We start from the raw sequence: 18,682 nt of genomic DNA on the forward strand, positions 1-18,682 counted from the left end.
GTGGGCGGCACGCTGGCTCAGTGCTGAGAACTCCTGCCTCACAGCACCAGGGTCCCAGGTTCGATACCAGCGACTGTGTAGAGTTTGCACATTCTCCCCTTGTCTGCGTGAATTGCCTTCGGATTCTCCGGTTTCCTCCAACAGTCCAAAGCCGTGCAGGTCAGGCGAATTGGCCATGCTAAATTGTCCATAATGTTAGGTGTATTAGGTGGAGGGAGATGGGTCTGAGTGGGTTACTCTTTCGAGGGATGGCGTGGACTGGTTGGGTCGAAAGGCCTGTTTCCACACTGGAGGGAATCTAATCTAAGAGATTGTGATTTTTGTACATCAGCAATGGTTTCATATTTGTTTATGGATTGTTAATTGCTATTTTTAAAATTATTGATTTTAAATTCCACCATATCTTATGATTGGATTCAAACCTGCCTCCCCTGAGCACTAACTGAGGTTTTGGACAAATGCCCTAACAATAATGTTACTGGGTCATCACTTCACCTGCTCACTGGTTGTTCATCCCTGAGCACTGATACATGAAGCTAAACCCATTCTTCCAACATGATTGTGTGATCCTGAAGCCTTCCAGCACTCCGGTGATCTCTCTTAGTCTCTCCCCATGTGGTATCCCTCACTGTGTGGGTCTAATTGCTGCCTCTGTCAGTGTCTCTCACTCTTGCAGCTACTCCAGATCCTGAGCTAACAGAATTCTCCACTCCAGAAAGATGCAACAGCACAGGCCAGGGATGGAGCTTGGGATTTTCCAGATATCTGTGGGGTTCATTTCCATTCTCCTTGTGTAACCCTCACTGCATCAGTCTAATTTCCCATTCTGTCTATTTCTCTGTCTCCTGTAGGTACTCAGGAAGTTCCTGACTCAATAGACTTCCCAACTGCTGTGTGTCTCATCCATCACCTTATTGTAGATGGTTGGTCAGCCAGAGAGACAAAGGGCAGGGAGATCTGGAACCTTCAATAAATCCTGCAGTGAGGTAAGATCACTCACAGTGCACAGAGCAGGGAGCACAGTGCAAATATTGGCTAACGATACATGATATAGATACAGTGCTGCGTGGGGAGCACAGTATAGACACACCCCATGCTCAGTCACCACATCTACTTTAACTGAAATTGCACTGAGACAGCATCGGAAGTTCATAGTTATCAATCCAGGCCTGTGCTGTCTCAGTGAGCGTCAGGACAACAGAGGGGAGAGTAGGCCTCCGACGAGATGTTGTGAATGCTGCCTGGGATCTTTCTGTTCTGTGTTCTCCCTCTAACACTGTACTAAGACTCACTACTCTGCAAAACTGTATCTGTGGCATGGCTTGTGCACCAGTGTCTTCAGTCAGTTTTAACTCCTACAATAGTCCCTGGCCCTGTAACCTGCTCCATTCCCGATAGTCCCTCCACATATTTGAAATGTACTGCATTCCAGAATACCATCCCTATCACTGTAACTTGCTTCAGTGTCTACAACATGCCTTATTTTGGTACACTAATCCTCTTTAACTGGATACAGAGTGATATAGCACGGAAACAGAACCTGTGGTCCAACTCCACAATGCTGCCCATGTTTCCTAAACTGAATGAGTCTCAATTGCCTGCATTTGGCCCTTAGCTCTTCCAACCTTATCCTCTCCATGTTCCTGCCCAAATGTCTGTTCCATGCTGTAATTGTTCTTGTTTCTCGAATGTGCCTGAGGCAGTCTGTTCCGTCTATGCACCATCCTCTGTGGGTAACGTTCCCCGTTAACTCCCTCTTTAAATCCTTGCTCTCTCACCTCCTGTTTATACCCTCGAGTTTTGGACTCACCTACCCTTGGGTATTCATCATTCTTAGGTCACCCCGTGGCCTCCTCTGCCCAAGGGAAATATTTAGGACAATGATACAAATATCTCCAACGTATGTAACAAAGTGCTGGCCAATGTCGACAAGTGTGCCAAATGCCGCTTTCCCCACCCTGTCCACCTGGTATGCCACTTCCGAGGAACAATGTAACTTGCACCCCCTGGTCTCTCTCTCTTTCTTTCTTCGACAACCCTGGCCAGAGCCCTTCCATTAACTGTGTTAGTCCTCCCTGGTTTGTCTTAACAAAATCCAACATCTGAATTAAACTCCATCTTTCATTCCTTGGTCCACTGGCCCAGTTGGTCAAGATCCCCTTTGATAACCGTATTTACTGCCCACTACACCATTAATTTGATCTTCAACAAACTTTCGCACAATCACTCCTATATTTTCAACCAATTCCTTTATGTAGATGATGCACATCAGTGGACCCAGCCCTGATCCTTTATTCAATAAAGGAATAAAACCATATTCTTGTCATAGAGCCATACAGCATAGAAACTGACCCTTCAGCTGATACTCACCATCATCTGAAACTAAACTCTTCCCAGCTGCCTGTTGCTGGCCCATATAACTCCAACCCTTCCCTATTCACCTGTTTATCCAAATACCTTTTAAATGTTGTAATTGTACCCATATCAACCCTTTCTCAGGACGTTCATTCCACACTCAAACCACCCTCGGTGTAGCAAATAGCCCCATATCTTTTTTTTGAACATCTCTCTCCTCTAACCTTAAAATGTGGCTCCTCCTCTTGAGACTCCCCCATCCTGAGGAAAAGGCAACGACCATTAAATTGATCTATATTCCTCATTTTTTTCATAAACCTTTATAGTATAATGTCTCAAACTCCAGGCTCCAGTGAAAAAAAGGCTCAGACTATCCAGCCATTTTTCAGAACTGAATCCTTACATACCCAGCAATATCCTGGTAAATCTCTTCTGAATGCCCTGCAGCTTAATAATACCCTCCCTGTTAACTGGGCGACCAGGACTGGATAGAGTATTGCAGAACAGGCCTCACAAATGTCTGTGCAATCTCAACATGACGTCCCAATTCCTCAACTCAATTTACTGAGCAATAGTCAGGCATGCCAAGCACTGTCTTATCCATCCTGTGATGCAAACGTCAAGAATTATGTACCTGAACCCGGAGGTCCCTCTGCTCTAAAACACCAACCGAGGCTCGAACATTAATTGTATAAGCTCTACCTTGTTTGTTTTACAAAATGCATTGCCTTGTATTTATTCAGATGGAATTCCATCTCTAGTTTTTCAGCCCATTCACTCACTTCATCAAGATCCCTTTGTAATCTCAGAAAACATCCTTCACTGTCCATGACGCCACCCTCCAGCCTGCCAGCCCATCACACATAGTACACGTACGTTTGTTAGGGGCTCCAAAATTTACTCCCTAGCATTCCACAGTGTCCTGTGATACACTTAATCAGGTTCTGGGACAGGCCATAGCTTTGTGTTTTAAAACCTCCAGCACCACCTCTTTTCAAGTCATAGAGATATACAGCATAGAAACAGACCCTTTGGTCCCCAACTCGTCCAGGCTGACCAGAAGACCTAAATAAATCCATTCCCTTTTCCAGCATTTGGCCCATATACGTCTACACCCTTACTATTCAGCTGCCCATCCAGATACCTTTTAAATGTTGTAATTGTATCAGTCTCCATTACTTTCTCTCTCAGCTCATTCCATACACACATCACCATGTGTGTGAAGACGTTGTCCATTCAGTCCCTCTGTAAACCATTCACCTCTAACCTTAAACTTATGCCCTCTAGTTTTGGACTCCCCAAATTCTGGGAAAAGGCCCTGAATGCTTACCCTATCCATACCGCTCATGTTCATATAAACTTCTATATGGTCATCCCTAAGTCTCCGATTCTCCAGTGACAGTAACCCCAGCTTATTCAGCAACACCCCGGGCAATATCTCGTAAATCTTTTCTGAGCCCTTTCAAGTTTCACAACATCCTTCCTATAGCAGGGAGACTGGAATTGCAGAGGACTCCAAATGTGGTCTAACGAATTGCTCTTGGTCCCTGAGGTCCCCGGTCTTTCTCCACAGTAAGTTCTGGGGTGAAAAAAATGTTTAGGATCTTAGCAAATATCCTGCAGTTCCACACATCGATGGCATCATTGATCTTTAATGGATACTATTTTGTCCTGAGTTACTTATGCACTCTTAATATACTGATACAATCACTTTTGGATTCCCCTTTCCTTCTCTGCTGAGGCTATTTCTTGTACCCTTTCTCCATTCCTGTTTTCTACTCAGTGTATTCCTACAGCCCCTGTATATCTTCAGGGATTCCCTTGATCCAGCTGGCTATACCTGACATGTGCCCCCTTTTCCTTGACCAGACCCTCAATAGACAGCCAGTGTTTCCGAATGCTGTCAGTATTGAGCTGCACACAAACAGGAAAATGCTGGCGCTAATCGATCAGTTTATCTCACTTTTAAAATATTCTCACTTGGCAAACTTCCCTTTCCCTGTAAATAATTCCCTTCCCCAATCATATTTTGAAAGTTCCTGGCTAACACGATCAAGATTGGTCTGGCTCCATTTTATAACTTGCACTTGTGGACCAGGCCTGTCCTTTTCCAAAGCTGTTTTGAAACTACTAGAACTGTGGTCACTTTGGCAAAATGCTTTCCCACTCACACCTCAGTCCCTTTCCCGACCTTGATTCCCAAGGGGCGGTCAGGTTTTGCCCCTTTCTCTTTTCAGGCCATTTACATATTGATTGGGAGTTTTCTGGAACACAATTACCAAATTCCTCCCTTGCAAACGCTGAACACTGGCAGTCCCAGTCTAGGTCTGGAAAGTTCAAAAACCCGACCATAACAGCCCTGTTATTCTGGTTGATATTTAAGATGTCCCAACATATTTGTTCCTCAGTCTGCCACGGATTATTCGGGGTCAGCAGTCAGATCATATCAAAGTGATGACCCATTCTTATTTCTCAGTTCGACTAACATAGCTTCACTGGGCGATCCCACAGGAATATCCTCTCTAAGTACTGCTGGGATGATTCATTCACCACCACACGTCCTCTCTTGCCTCCACTTCCTGTAGCATCTCTACCTTGAAACAATGAACTGCCAGTCCTGCCCCTCCCTCAGCTGTGTTTCTGTAATAACTAAAATATCCCAGTCCCATGTTCCAATCCATGCCTTGAGTTCATCTTCCTTAGCTGTCAGGCCCCTTGGATTGAAATAAATGCGGTTTAATCATCGGTTTTCTCCCATTCCCTGCTATGTTCTTGCCTGCCTTGTCTGCTAAAATTACTGTCTGTAACTCGTGTACCAGCATCAATCTTCTTTCTGGCCTTACGTCTATTTAAGGTCCAACACCCTGCCAGACTAGGTTATATCCTCTCAAGCATCTCTAGCAATTCACCCCAGCAGGATGTGGGTCCCTCTCCCGCTCCCAGTTTAGGTGCCTTTCCCACCCTGTCTCCCTGTGCTGACACCTTCAGGGATCTATGGACTTGTCCACCAAGGTCCCTGTATTCCTCAATACTCCGCAAGGTCCTACCATTCATTATGTCTGTCCTTCGCTTATCGTACCTCCCACAGAGTATCTCCTCACTTCGATCAGAACTAAACTCTGCTTAGATTTTCATCTGATCGACATCGAACAGCAGACGGAGATGATCCTCCTCACTGTGAACAACACCCTCACCTTTCATATCATCTGCAAACCTACTAATGATACCTTTTGTTTTCACATCCGAGTTATTAATGTTCAATGGTTCCTGCACAGATCCCTGTGGTACACCCGCTGGTGAAAGTATTCTATTCACCAAATTTGCATCCAATTTGCCAACCTGCCTTGAAACGCAGTTCTTTTGGATCAGCCTTACATTTTGCATCTTGTTCAAGGACTTAGTCAAGTACATGTAAAACACTCATCTGCACTGCCTTCATCAATATACTTCAGCACCATTTAAAGAAAAAACTGAACTGAATTCCTCCGACAGTACCTTCCTCTGCCAAATCTGTGATGACTAAACCAAGTTGGTCCTTATCTTTGCAAGTGTCGATTCATCCTCACAATTCATTCCAATCATTTCCCTCCCCCTGCTGTCAGACTATCTGCTATGTAATTACCTGGCCTATCCCTGCTGTCCTTCCTGAACAAAGGAACGACATTAGCGACCCTGCAGTCAGTCAGCACTTCACCTGTGTCCAGCAAAGTATTATATATATCCACCGGAGCCCAACAAATTCTGGGTAATTAGCAGTAGGGTAAAAGAATGCTGGTCCAGGCAATGACACCCACATCCCATGAATGAATAAATAAAAGTACATATGTCCCTCCCTACTTCTGCAAACCCCTCCAGCTGCAGCAATCTGTCCTGGCTTTGTAACACCGTTTTGGCCCTGCCCACTCTCTGTAACTCTCTCACTAACTCTAGCACCTTCGTCTCTCCATGTTTCTCTCGTGTCAATAAACGTTGACAATGTTCCCCTTCCCATTGCCCTCCTCCTGTTAGCAGACCCATTTCAATCCCTTTAAAACTTACTCTAAAACTCTCTCTCAGTTGAGGATTTTAAGTACTTTTTGGTGATGTTCTCAGCTTCATAATCTAATATGATCAGTTTTGTCCTGAGTGAGGGACCGGGGGGGATTTCTTGCTGAGTTTTTGTCTGTTTCAGTCGAATGTCCTTTTGTTGAGTGTTTTACACTGTTCCTTCAAATGTTTGCCACTGTTCATTTCCAGACGCCCATATTTCAGTCTGTTCAGCCTGTTTACCTTGGTCAGTTCTCCTATCAAATCCATGTAATTGGCTAGTTTTGTTTCTAGTTGTAGCTTGTCCTTTCTGTGATTTACTTTAAAACTTTATATTTCTTTAAACTGCACTTTATCACAATTTCCCAAAGGATCTCTCCAGGTGACATTACTCATTCACTAAGTTTTATCACACAACAGTCGCTCTGAGACAGTTACGTCCCTAACCAATTGCACAATGTGTTATTCTAAGAAACACTGAAAAAAATTCTCTGAACTCCTCTTCCAATATCACTGTTGTCAGTGTGAGTGTCCCAGACTTTGCGAATATTGACATTTCACTAAATGTTCACCATTCCTTTTTTAAAAATCCAATGAATTCCTATTTATTGCAGTGACGAGCCATGGAATATTGTTTGGTGGTCTAAAACTGTTCTGCTACTTGTGTCCTTGGCAAGTAGTAGCCAGAATTTACATTCAAACTGACTCTACTTCATGATCTGAGGCCTAATGCTTTCTCTATAATGCATTTCTTAACCATTATCGTTATTCTTACCCATTTTGACTGAATTTGCACAGGGTTGTGAACCATTGAATATTTCTGTCCACCTTTTGTTCGTCCTGTAACCACATCTCTCTGGTGTCTAAACCTCTTTTATCTCTGTGTCACAAATCCATCTACCTTGTTGCAGAGACTTTGGCCATTAATAAAAAACATAATTTACTCGTTCCCACAATTTCCTGTCACAAATGGATTTGCTGATGTACAGTTTTAGTTAAACTTTGTCCCATCCTGTTCCTTTCTGTTGTCTTCAGTCACATTCCCACGCTGCTCTGATGCTTCACGTTTTCTCTTTGGATTTGGAAAGCTTCTTTCACCTGAAGCCTGTCCCTGCATCCTCCCTGTCAGTTTAAAGCCCTGTCCATATACCTACCAACGTGATTGGCCAGGACATTGTTCCACTGGAACTGAGCTGGGACCAATCTGAATGGATTTTTTTTTAAAAAATCCGGTCTGGGATGTGGGTGTCTCTGGCTGACCAGTCTTTATTGCCCATCCCTTGCTGCCCTTGAGCTAAGCAGCTGGCTCGCCCATTTCACAGGGTCATTGAGAGGCAACCACTTTGCTGTGGGTATGTCGTGCAGACCACATGAGAGTGAACTGTTGTCTTTCTCTGAAGGTCAAGTGTTTGGATTTTTATCAATACTTATTTATGGATTGTTAATTCCAATTTTTAAAACATATACTCATTTAAAATTCCACATGGTTAGAATTTATAAAGAAGAAGGGGGGTGGTCACTTTGATGGGACTGTATTGTAGACTGTTATAGACACAACAGATGCCAGAGGAGCAGATGTGTAGAGAGATTGCTGATAACTATAGGATTGGAAGAGGAGTACAGGCTGGAGATTTTAATATTCCCTGTATTGACTGGGCCACCTGGAGTATAAAAGACCTGGACGGAGTGCAATTTTTCAAATGTGTCCAAGGAAGGTTTCTAAATCAGTATGCCGAGGGCCCTACTCTACTCAGCAGGTGCAACACTGGAACACCCCTCACAAAACAAGGTCGGACTAGTGACTGAAGTGTCATTCGGAGAGCACTTTGGGTCCAGTGCCCACAACTGTCTTCGTTTTAACATAGTTATGGAGGAAGATCAGCAGGTCCCCAGATTGAGTAGGAAAACTGGAACAGGGCCAGGTTTGGGGCCATTCTGCAGGATCTGGCCAGCGTCAATGCTGTGAATTTAAAATTGCACAATGCCCAGTTATAATCCAACTCCCTTTGGAAGCGCTGGTGATCACTGTAACAGATGAAAGGCTTCAACTAAATTTGTTTGATATTATATTCCATGACCCTGCCATCCTGTTGCTATAAATTCTGTGTATTAGGATTGTGCTCCACAACCACCTGATGAAGGAGCAGTGCTCTGAAAGCTAGTGCTTTCAAAAAAATTGGTTGGACTGGAACCGAGTGTTGGGTGATTTTTAACTTTGTACATCCCCAGTCCAACACCGGCACCTCCATATTATGATTCCAGTCGATTGGGTGAGTCTGTTTGAAGGAAAGGGAACAACTGGTAAATGGGAGGGTTGTTAGAGTGTGATCTCAAGAATCCAGGACCAGTCTTCCCCATTGGGATAAAGGGAAAAACTGGCAGGGTTAGGAATCCTTGGCTGGTGAGGGATAATAAGGCTCTGGTCTTGAAATGAAGACTGCTTGCATTGGGTTTAAGCTATCCGTATCTACATAAACTCTTCTATTCTTAAAGACACGATCAATCTGTGGAGACCCTACAATTCTTTCAGTCCCTCTAAGACTCCAAATCTGCAGAAATCATTCCAATCCCTGTGACTCTTCCGATCCAGTTCCTACAAGACCCATTATCTATGTGATATCTTTTCATTGCCAGCCCCACCCTGTCAATGGAAGCTCCTCCAGTGTCTCCATCCATCCACTCATTTCCATAATCTTCTCCAGCTCTTACATGTGTAAACATCACCCTCCCCGACAATCCTTCCCACTTTGACCAAACTGGAGGAGGTTACTAATGCTCGCTAATCTGTGAAACTGTCTCCAAAGAAAATTGCTGTCTTTATCACTTGGAAAATCTGATTGATTCCACATCCTCTTTATCTAAATAACCTTCAGAACCTAAGCCTTCCTGAAAATACAAACATCTTCAGTCACGACTACCCTCCATACGTCTATTTGTTTTTCCAATCTGTACAACCCACTTTATCTCTGTACTCAGCTCCATTCACCTGAAACATTCCTGTCTGTGTAAAACACCCCATCCTACCACTATCCTTATCCCTGTAAACTGCTCCATTCCTCCCAACCTCCCATCTCCATGAACTCCTGTAGGCCCGGTAGCTCTCCACATTTCTGCAACCTCCCGTGGCTCTATGGTCCTCTTTCCCTGTGAAACCACCTCCAGTCCCCACACCCGTCTCAGTCAGGGTCATCTGCTCAAGACCAGACAATTTCTGTCTCTGTTCCCTCCTACAACCTTAGCAACGCCTCTTATTTGTGTCACTTAATTCAGATCACATCCTCTCCCATCTCCCAAAACATCTTGCTGCCAACATAACGCTTGCTATTTAGAACATGGAATTGCATGTTCCAGTACAAGCTCTTCCACGCTCAATATTGTGCTGACCTTTTATCCTATTCTGAAGACGAAACAAACCTACATACCTTACATTTTACTATCATTGATATGCCGATCCAAGAGTTGCTTAGATGTCTGTAATGTGTTTGAATCTACTACCAAAGCTGGCAGTCCATTCCACGCACCCACCACACTCTGTGTAAATAACGTACCAGTCCTGACCATGCCGACAGCATATCCCAACCCAATCTAGTTCTACCTGCCAGCACCAGACCCTCTGATATCTAAGCTAAACACTCCGCCAATTACCTGACACTTATGTCCCCTTGTGATAGCCATTTCGTCATGGGAAATAGTCTCTGGTTATCCACTCTATCTATGCCTCTCATTCCCTTGTACACCTCTATCATGTCACCATTCTTCCTTCTTCGCTCTGATCAGAAAAGCCCCAGCTTCCACAAACTACCTTCTATGGGCATGCCCTCTAGTCCAGGTTGCATCCTGCTCAATCTCCTCTGCACTGTCTTTAAAGCTTCCACATCCTTCCTATAATGAAGCGAATAGAACTGTTCACAATATTCCAAGTTTGGTCTAACTGGGGTTCTGTATAGCTGCAGGAAAACCTCTCATCTCTGACAATCAATCCCCCCCGCTAATGAAAGCCAACACACCATCCGCCTTCTTAACACCCTGTCAACTTGGGTGGTGACCTGAAGGACACAGGATCCCTTTGTTCCTGCACGCTGCTAAGAATCCTGCCTTTTACCACGTAAAGGTTTTCTGCAGAATCCTCCAATCTAAAACTATCCCTACCTTTTGTAAGTTCCTCCAGTCCCTACAACACTCCTAAACTCCTCAAGTCCCTATATTTCTAATATCTACAAAATCCTGCCGTCTTGATGTCCCTCCATATATCTGTAACCCCCACCATCCTCCAGTGCCCTTCTGGGGAACATTGCAGAGGAAGGAAGAGTTGGATAGTCTGGGCCATGTTACGAGGTATGAAGGGCTGCAGAACATGGAGGATGGTACAAATGTAGGAAGGGACTTGGGACCTGCAGGAGGTTACGGAATTCATAGAACCTGCAGGATGTGACTGAGGATGGGTTGTGGAACATGGAGGATATTATGATTTGAACCGGAGATAATTTTTGATTGGACCATTCAGCCAGTCTTACAGTCATAGAGATGTACAGCATAGAAACAGACCCTTCATTCCAACCCGTCCATGCCGACAGGATATTCCAACCCAATCTAGTCCCACCTGCCAGTACCTGGCCTATATCCCTCCCAATTCTTTCTATTCATATATCCATCCAAATGCTTCTTAAATGTTGCAATTGTACCAGCTGTAAGATCAGCTAAAAGATCCAATCAAAAATTATAGGTAGCTCAAACCATAACATCTTCCAGGTCCCACAACCCATTCACGGTCCCATCCTGCAGATCTGATATCCCAACCCAATGTAGACCCACCTGCTAGCACCCAGCTCATCTCCCTCTAAACCCTTCCTATTCATACATCCATCCAGATGCCTTTTAACTATTGCAGTTGTACTAGCTTCCACCACTTCCTCTGGCAGCTCATTCCATACATGTACTACCCTCTGCATGAAAATGTTGCCCCTTGGTTCTCTTTTATATCTTTCTCCTCTCATCCTAAACCTCACCCTACAATTCTGGACTCGCACGTCCCAGGAGAAAGATTTTGTCTATTTACCTATCCATGCCTCTCTTGATTTTATAAACCTCTATAAGATCACCCTCAACCTCCGACTCTCCAGGGAAAACAACCATCAGCTGTTCAACTCTCCCTATAGCTCAACACTTGCAACATCCTTGTAAATCTTTTCTGAACCCTTTCAATTTTCACAACACCCTTCCGATAGGAAGTAGAACAGAGTTGCATGCAGTCTTCCAAAAGTGGCCTAACCACTGTCCTGTACGGCCGCAACATGACCCCCCAACTCCTGTACTCAATACTCTGACCAATAAAGGAATGCATACCAAGCACCTTCTTCGTTATCCTGACTATGTGTGACTCTAGTGTCAAGGAACTCTATATTTCATTTGAAAAATTGCAGAGAGAGATAGAGTGGCCCGAGATCTTCTGACAAATGCTAGTTCAGTCTAAGCTGGTAGGCGGAGGCAGTGAAGTATTTGCAGCACTGTCTGATGAATGGTCGAGAGATAATGCAGATGTCAAACAGGCTATTTTAAGTGCTTATGGATTGCTTATGGAAGGGAAGCCACTACAATTCCCTTTACTGTACCATCGCTAACTGACAAAGCTCCTTTAGATCTATATCCTCCAAATTGTTGAAACTTGCCCTCACCATCGCAACTCTCATTATTTTCTAACATTTTTGAGACTCCAAAACCATCCCTATCAGTTTAATCTCCTCCACTGCATACAACACTCCGAGTCTGTGTAATCTCTTTAAATCCTTCCGTTCCTATATACCTATGTATTGGTGTGACTGCTTTGTGGCAATTGTATCCTCGTTTATATCTGCAAAAGGCTCCGCTCACTGCAGCACATCCTATGCTCATAAGTGAATCTGGTCTCTCACAAGACTCTCTACGACTCTCTCATCCAGTCTCTACAAGCTTCCCTATCCCTGTCGTATCTTGCAGCATGCACACCACTCACTCTCTCTGACATACCTTCCAGTGCATAAAATCATCTCTCCTTCTAACTTTATGCCGTCTACAACTTCCTCCCTATCCCTGCTACATACTCCAGTCTATAGCATCTTCCATGTGCTTGCAACATTCTCCTGTCCATACCACCCTCCCTTTCCCTGTAATATTCTCCATTCCATACCACCCTCCCTATCACTGTGATATTCTCATGTAATGATCCACAGCCCTACACACATCCCTGTCTCTGAAGTCTAATCAAAGTTGCTTTATCTCTCTAACTTCCTCCAAACAATAAAATGTTTTCTCCTGCGAACATTTTGTAGCAACTATAACTACATTTAACATTGTTGCGCTCCCAAACATCCCTCAAAGGTCCTCTCTCGGTGACACGCGCCATGCATTTGCAACAAGGCAGATGGAATGAGAGCATTAACTGAAGAGAACAGAAATGATCGAACTGTTATTGTGGAGGGGTGGCTGCAGAATGATCATGACAGCAATGTGATTATTGAGGGGTTGTAGGGATTTAGGCAGGATCAGCAAAAAAAAAGCAATATCCCGTCTGTTGTGAAGAAAGGATACAGTCAGTGCTTTAGTGAGACAGCCAATTTAATCTGGGAATCAAAATATCGAATCATTTTGAATTTGCAGCTTCCAAATAGCAAGGGGGATCTGGAAGATCAAATCACAATTCATGCTCGTTGGTAAGTTGGATACAATATTTCCTTGGTGATAGTAGACAGAGGAATGTGGAGTGGTCAATTTCTGATTGGACGTCTGTGGCCAATGGTGTTTCACAAGGATCAGTGCTGCGGTGTCTGTGTGTAATTTATATCTGTGCTTCAGATGAAAAGGTCAGCAGTTTGCTTAGTATTTTGCAGATGAAATTTGGAAAAGCATGTAATGATCAGGGATAGTGAGGGGAATTGTGGATAGTGAGGAGGAGTGTTAAAGGTTGCAGCAGTGTGTAGATCAGCTGGGACGCTGTGCAGAGAAATTGCAAACCGAATTTCATCGGGACAAGTGTGAAGTGATACATTTATGAAGTCAAATGGAAGAGAGAAGTACAATGATTGACTAATTGGAAACATTGATAAACAGATGACCTTGGATGCAAATCCATAGCTCCCGCAAAATAACAACACAGTAGGATGTGGTGGTAAAGGAGGAGTATGGTATTCTTACCTTCATTGGTCACAGTATTGAGTACAGACGTTTGCATGTCATGTTGTGACTGAATGAAACTTCATTCGGCCATGTTTGGAAGGTTTGTGTGTCGTTCTCATCTCCACGCTACAGGAAGGATGTGGAGGTTTTGGGGAGGGTGTAACAGAGGGTTGGCAGAATGTTGCATGGATGAGAATGTGTTTACTGTAAGGAGGTTGGACGCAGTTGGATTATTTTGTGAGAATATCAGAGACTGGGGGGTAACCTGGTACAGGTATATAGCGTTAGGAGAGGTGTGAACAGTGTGGAGAGTTGGAATCCTTCTTTCACTGTAGAAATATCAAATACTAGTCTGCCTCGGTTTAAGGTGAGAGTGAGAGTTTTAAGTGAGATGAATGAGGCCAGTTTTCTTTACCGAGAGAGTGGAAGCTGCTCAGGAGGTGGGAGAGGTGGCAATGAGAGCAAAGTTTTGAAGTGGCATTTAGACAGGAACATGAACAGGCAGAGAATAGAGGGATATCAACCATGTGCAGGCAGATGCGATTAGTTGAGAATAGCATCATGGTCAGTACAGCCATGGTGTGCCGAAGGGCCTATTACTGTGTTGTACTGTTCTATTTTCCAACATAACGGCATCTACCCTGTCAAAGCAAATCAGAATCCTGGATGTTTCTTTCGATTTCTCTCCCATTCTTCAAAACCCCAATAATTTCAAGGCCAATCTACCCCACCTCTGCTCATTGGAAAAACCTGCCATCTCCAGGATCAGCTGAGTGAACCTTCCCTGGCCTGCCTCCAATACAAGAATATCTTTCCTTAGGGCACACATACTGTTCATTTAATCTAGGTTGGTCTGACTTTTACCTTACATCGTTGTAGCAGGACCTCCCTACTTTTAAACTCCATTCCCTTTGTAATAAATGCCAGCATTTGATTTGCCTTCTTAATTACCTGCTGATCCGTAAACTCCCTTTGTCAGATTGATACACAAGGATTACCAAAATCCTTTGTGCAGTCAGTCTGAAACCAAACGATGTTAGCCTGACAGTAAGTAGGGAACGTGCTGGAATGTCGCACGTTTTGTGAAGGTTTGTAGCTCAGGTTGAGGTTTAGGGTGTAGGTTTGCTCGCTGAGCTGTAGGTTTGATTTCCAGAGATTTCGTTACCTGGCTCGGTAACATCATCAGTGGTGACCTCTAAGTGAAGCGAAGCTGTTGTCTCCTGCTTTCTATTTATTATATGTAAATGTTGAGCACCTCGAGACTTGCTGTGGTGAAATTGGGAATCCAGGAGAAAACAGCACAAGGAGCGCGCTGTCACATCAATGCCCCACCCACCCCTTTCCCATGGCCACCTTCTGCCCCAAGTCTAACAGTGTGTGTGAAAGTCCACATCGGTCTGTACAGCCAACAACAAACTTCCCCTCTACCCCCCGCCCCCCCCCCGCCCGCCCCGAGAGTGGGAGAGAGTCAGCCTCGTCTGTGACCCACCGCCAAAGGGATGACGAGACAGGAATGTTGAATCCCCTCACAATTATCCCAGTGCCTTTGTTACAAATTCAAAAAATTCCCTGTTAATGCAGTGTCTAATAATGTGATATCACTCAGTATCTCTCCATGTGGTATCCCTCGCTGTGTCGGTCTATTTGCTGCCTCTGTCAGCATTTCTCCCTCTTACAGATGGCCTGAGATCCTGAGTCAACAGAATTGTCCACTCCAGAGAGACACAGCAACACAGGCAAGGGATGGAGACTGGGATTCTCGAGATCTCTGTTGGACTCAGTGCCACTCTGCATGAGTTATCCTCATTGCATCAGTCTAATTTCCCATTCTGTCTACTTCTGTCTCATGCAGGTAATCAGGATGTTCCTCACTCCTGTCTCATCCATCACCTCATTGAAACTGGTTGGTCAGCCCGAGTGAGAGAGGTGGAGAGGGAGATCTGGAGCCTTCAGTAAATCCTGCAGCCGGTAAGATCACTCACAGTAAACAGCACAGGGTGGGGTGGTAGACTTCTATATTCAGACTTGGAATACAGGACATAGATACAGAGCTGGGCAAGGAACAGCAACATTCTAGGCTTCATTCCCACCATTTTGTGAGGGTCCTGCTTTCACCTCTGCTGTACTGGTCCTCAATGCGACAGCACAGGGGATCGCAGGCATCAATCCTGGCCCATGCTGTGTTAGTGATCTCTGTAATATCCTCCAGTCCCAATAATCCTACCTCTGTCTGGAATCTTCTCTAGTTCACATCATTCTCTCTGTCTCTGTCAGGTTCTCCAATACCTAACATCCTAATTCCTAAACTTCTGCAGGAGATACTAAATGCCTTCATCCCTGACTGTCCTGTCTATCCTTGTAAGCTCCTCCCACCAACACCACCCTCCATGTCAATGTATTTGACTTGAAACTCTCCATGGGTCCCTACCTATGTAATCTTCTCCAGCTCCTAGAAACCTCCCTTAGCTGTGAAAACTTTGTAATCTCCTTATCCTTTTCCAATTCTTTGATCTTTATCTTGTTAAATGTCAACCTCATTCCCGACACCATTCACGACCACAGAAAACTCTTTCAGTTTGTGTAACCCTCCCCATTTGTGTAACTGTCTCCAACCCAGTAACCTGGCATTCTCCATTGCCTTCTTATCTATGTAGCCTCCAGAGCATAGAAGCTCCTTATATCTGTAAATGTCTTCAGTCATGACCACCTTCCATATCTCTGTTATTATACACAATACTCTCCTAGATGAAATAGTCCCCTGCCTGTGCCTCTCAGTCTGCCTACCTCTTCCTTTCTCCATCCCTATCCCTATCTCCAGAATCTAATCCAGCTCCCTGAATCTCTGTAAATTCCTCCAATCCCCAAATCCCTTTGTCCCACTGACATTCTTTACGAGATGTAACTCTGTTTAATTCTAACTTCCTCGATTCCCTTTAAGCCTCCCTATCTCTGTAACTCTAACAATCTGTTCAACCCCTCACTACTGAGGAATGACTCCCTGCATTCACCATAAGGCAGATGGAATGACAGTGAACAGATATGATGGAACTTTCTTTCTGGAGATTTAGCTGCAGAATGATAATCGCTGGGAAGTGAAAACTGAAGGGTTGTTGGGATAGAGTCATAGAGTCAGAGAGATGTACTACAACATGGAAACTGACCCTTCGGTCCAACCCATCCATGCTGTGCAGATATCCCAACCCAATCTAGTCCCAATAAGCAGACTAGGCAAAAAGCCAACAAGTTGTGAAGGAAGGATGAGGTCAACGCATTAATAAGACAATCATGTGGATCTGAATATCAAAAGTGGATCTGAGAATAAGCATGCAGCAGCAACTGTTAGCAGGAATTCTTTTGTAGGCACCAAACAGTGATGGGAATGTCAATATGGTTACAGTCAGGACACTGAATGTACTTGTTGCAAGGGCTGTACAGTAACTGTGTGTGACAGTGGTCTCCATGCCGACTGATACAGCAGTGAGTATCAGTGCTGTAACGGATAGAATCCTGGATTGTATGTGAGATGGTTTTCTCCAACATAATGTCATATTTGTAGATCAAATGCTGTGTACTAATAAATAAACAACAATCCCATTATAAAGGAGATTTGTGAGCAGAGACCCATAATATTATGCAGGACATATTGAGTTTGTGCTTAGACCATGAGATGTAGGAGGCGAATGATGCCATTTGTCCCATTGAGTATGCTCTGTTCTTCAATCAGATCATGGCTGATCTGACTCTGATAAACTATACTTTCCTGCCTTCTCCTCAAAACCCTTGTTTCCCTGATGCATTAAAGTCTGCAGGAGGTTACAGAACAGTCGGAGAAATAGACAGAAATGGCAAATTGAGTTTAGTCTGGACAAGTGTGAGATGATGTCAAATTCAAGAAGAAAGTTCGCATACTGAGGGATATTGATATACAGAAGGATCTTGGTGCAAGTCAGTAACCCCAGAAATGGCAACAGAAGTATGTCAGATGGGAAGGCAGGCAAATGGAACACTGGCCTTCATCGGGCACAGTGGGTAAAGTGGTTTGCATCTGACGCTGCAATTTTATGAAACGTTTGTTTGGCCATATTTGGAGAACTGTGTGCAGTTTTCATCCCCACACAACAGGGAGGATGGGGAGGATCTGGAGAGGGTGCAAAAGGGGTTTATCAGCACGTTGTCTGTGTTAAGGTTTTTTTAAGAGTATGTTAGGTGTAAGAGGAAATTAAACAAAGTTGGATTGTTTAATGAGAGTAACACAACCTGACTAGGCACAGGAATATAACATTGGGAACAGGGATAGATAATGCAGTTAGTCAGAATCTCTTTCCCAATGTGTAATTTTCAAATACTAGAGTGCATAGGTTTAAAGTGAGAAAGAGGAAGTTTAAACGAGATGTGTGAGGCAAGTTTGTTTTTTTACGTGGAGTGGATGTTACCGAGGGAGAACGTAGAAGCAGAAATGTGAGTAAAGTTTTGAAGTGGGATTGAGACAAACATGAACAGGCAGAGAACAGAGGGATATGGACCATGTGCAGGCAGATGGTATGAGTTGGAATAGTTTCATGGACAGCATAGAGGTGGTGGGACGAAGGGCCAGTTGCTGTGCTCTACTGTTCTATTTTCGAACTTATCAGCATCTGCCCGATCAGAGCCCCTCAGAATCTTGGATGGTTCATTCCATTTCTCTCGCAATATCTAAACTTCAATGGGTTCAACCACAACCTACTCCACCTCTTCTCATTGGAAAATACTTCCATTCCCAGGATCAGCCGAGTGACCCTTCTCTGACCTGCCTCCAATGCGACAATATCTTTCCTTCGGGCACTCACACTGTTCATAATATTTGAGGTGTGGACTGACTTGTACCTTGTATAGTTTTAGCTAGACCCGCCTATTTTTAGACTCCATTCCCTCTGTAATAAATGGCAGCATTTGATTTGCCTTCTCTATTACCTGCTGAACCTGTAAGCTACCTTTTTCAGATTGATAAACAAGATCTCACATAACCCTTTCTGCTGTCAGTCTGAAACCAAATATTGTTATCCTCACAGTACGTCGGGACCATACTGACGTTGTTAGAAAGGATATGTCAATATACAATAACTGGCCACTTAGAAACACATTTGATAAAAGAGAATGTGTTTTTGAGCCTGTT

At 44.1% G+C, this 18,682-nt stretch overlaps 1 long non-coding RNA gene across 1 annotated transcript in view; it reads left to right on the plus strand.

Annotated features, from left to right (window-relative positions):
* The first annotated feature begins 944 nt into the window (after positions 1 to 944).
* The window catches only part of LOC132811665 (uncharacterized), a 40,653-nt gene continuing 22,915 nt past the window's right edge, over positions 945 to 18,682 (plus strand). The window contains exons 1-2 of the long non-coding RNA XR_009643347.1: positions 945 to 986; positions 15,383 to 15,498. This is a non-coding gene — a long non-coding RNA (uncharacterized LOC132811665). The remainder of the gene's footprint in view (positions 987 to 15,382; positions 15,499 to 18,682) is intronic.

This window comes from Hemiscyllium ocellatum, unplaced genomic scaffold (genome assembly GCF_020745735.1).
Source record: "Hemiscyllium ocellatum isolate sHemOce1 unplaced genomic scaffold, sHemOce1.pat.X.cur. scaffold_2272_pat_ctg1, whole genome shotgun sequence".
NCBI lineage: Eukaryota > Metazoa > Chordata > Chondrichthyes > Orectolobiformes > Hemiscylliidae > Hemiscyllium > Hemiscyllium ocellatum.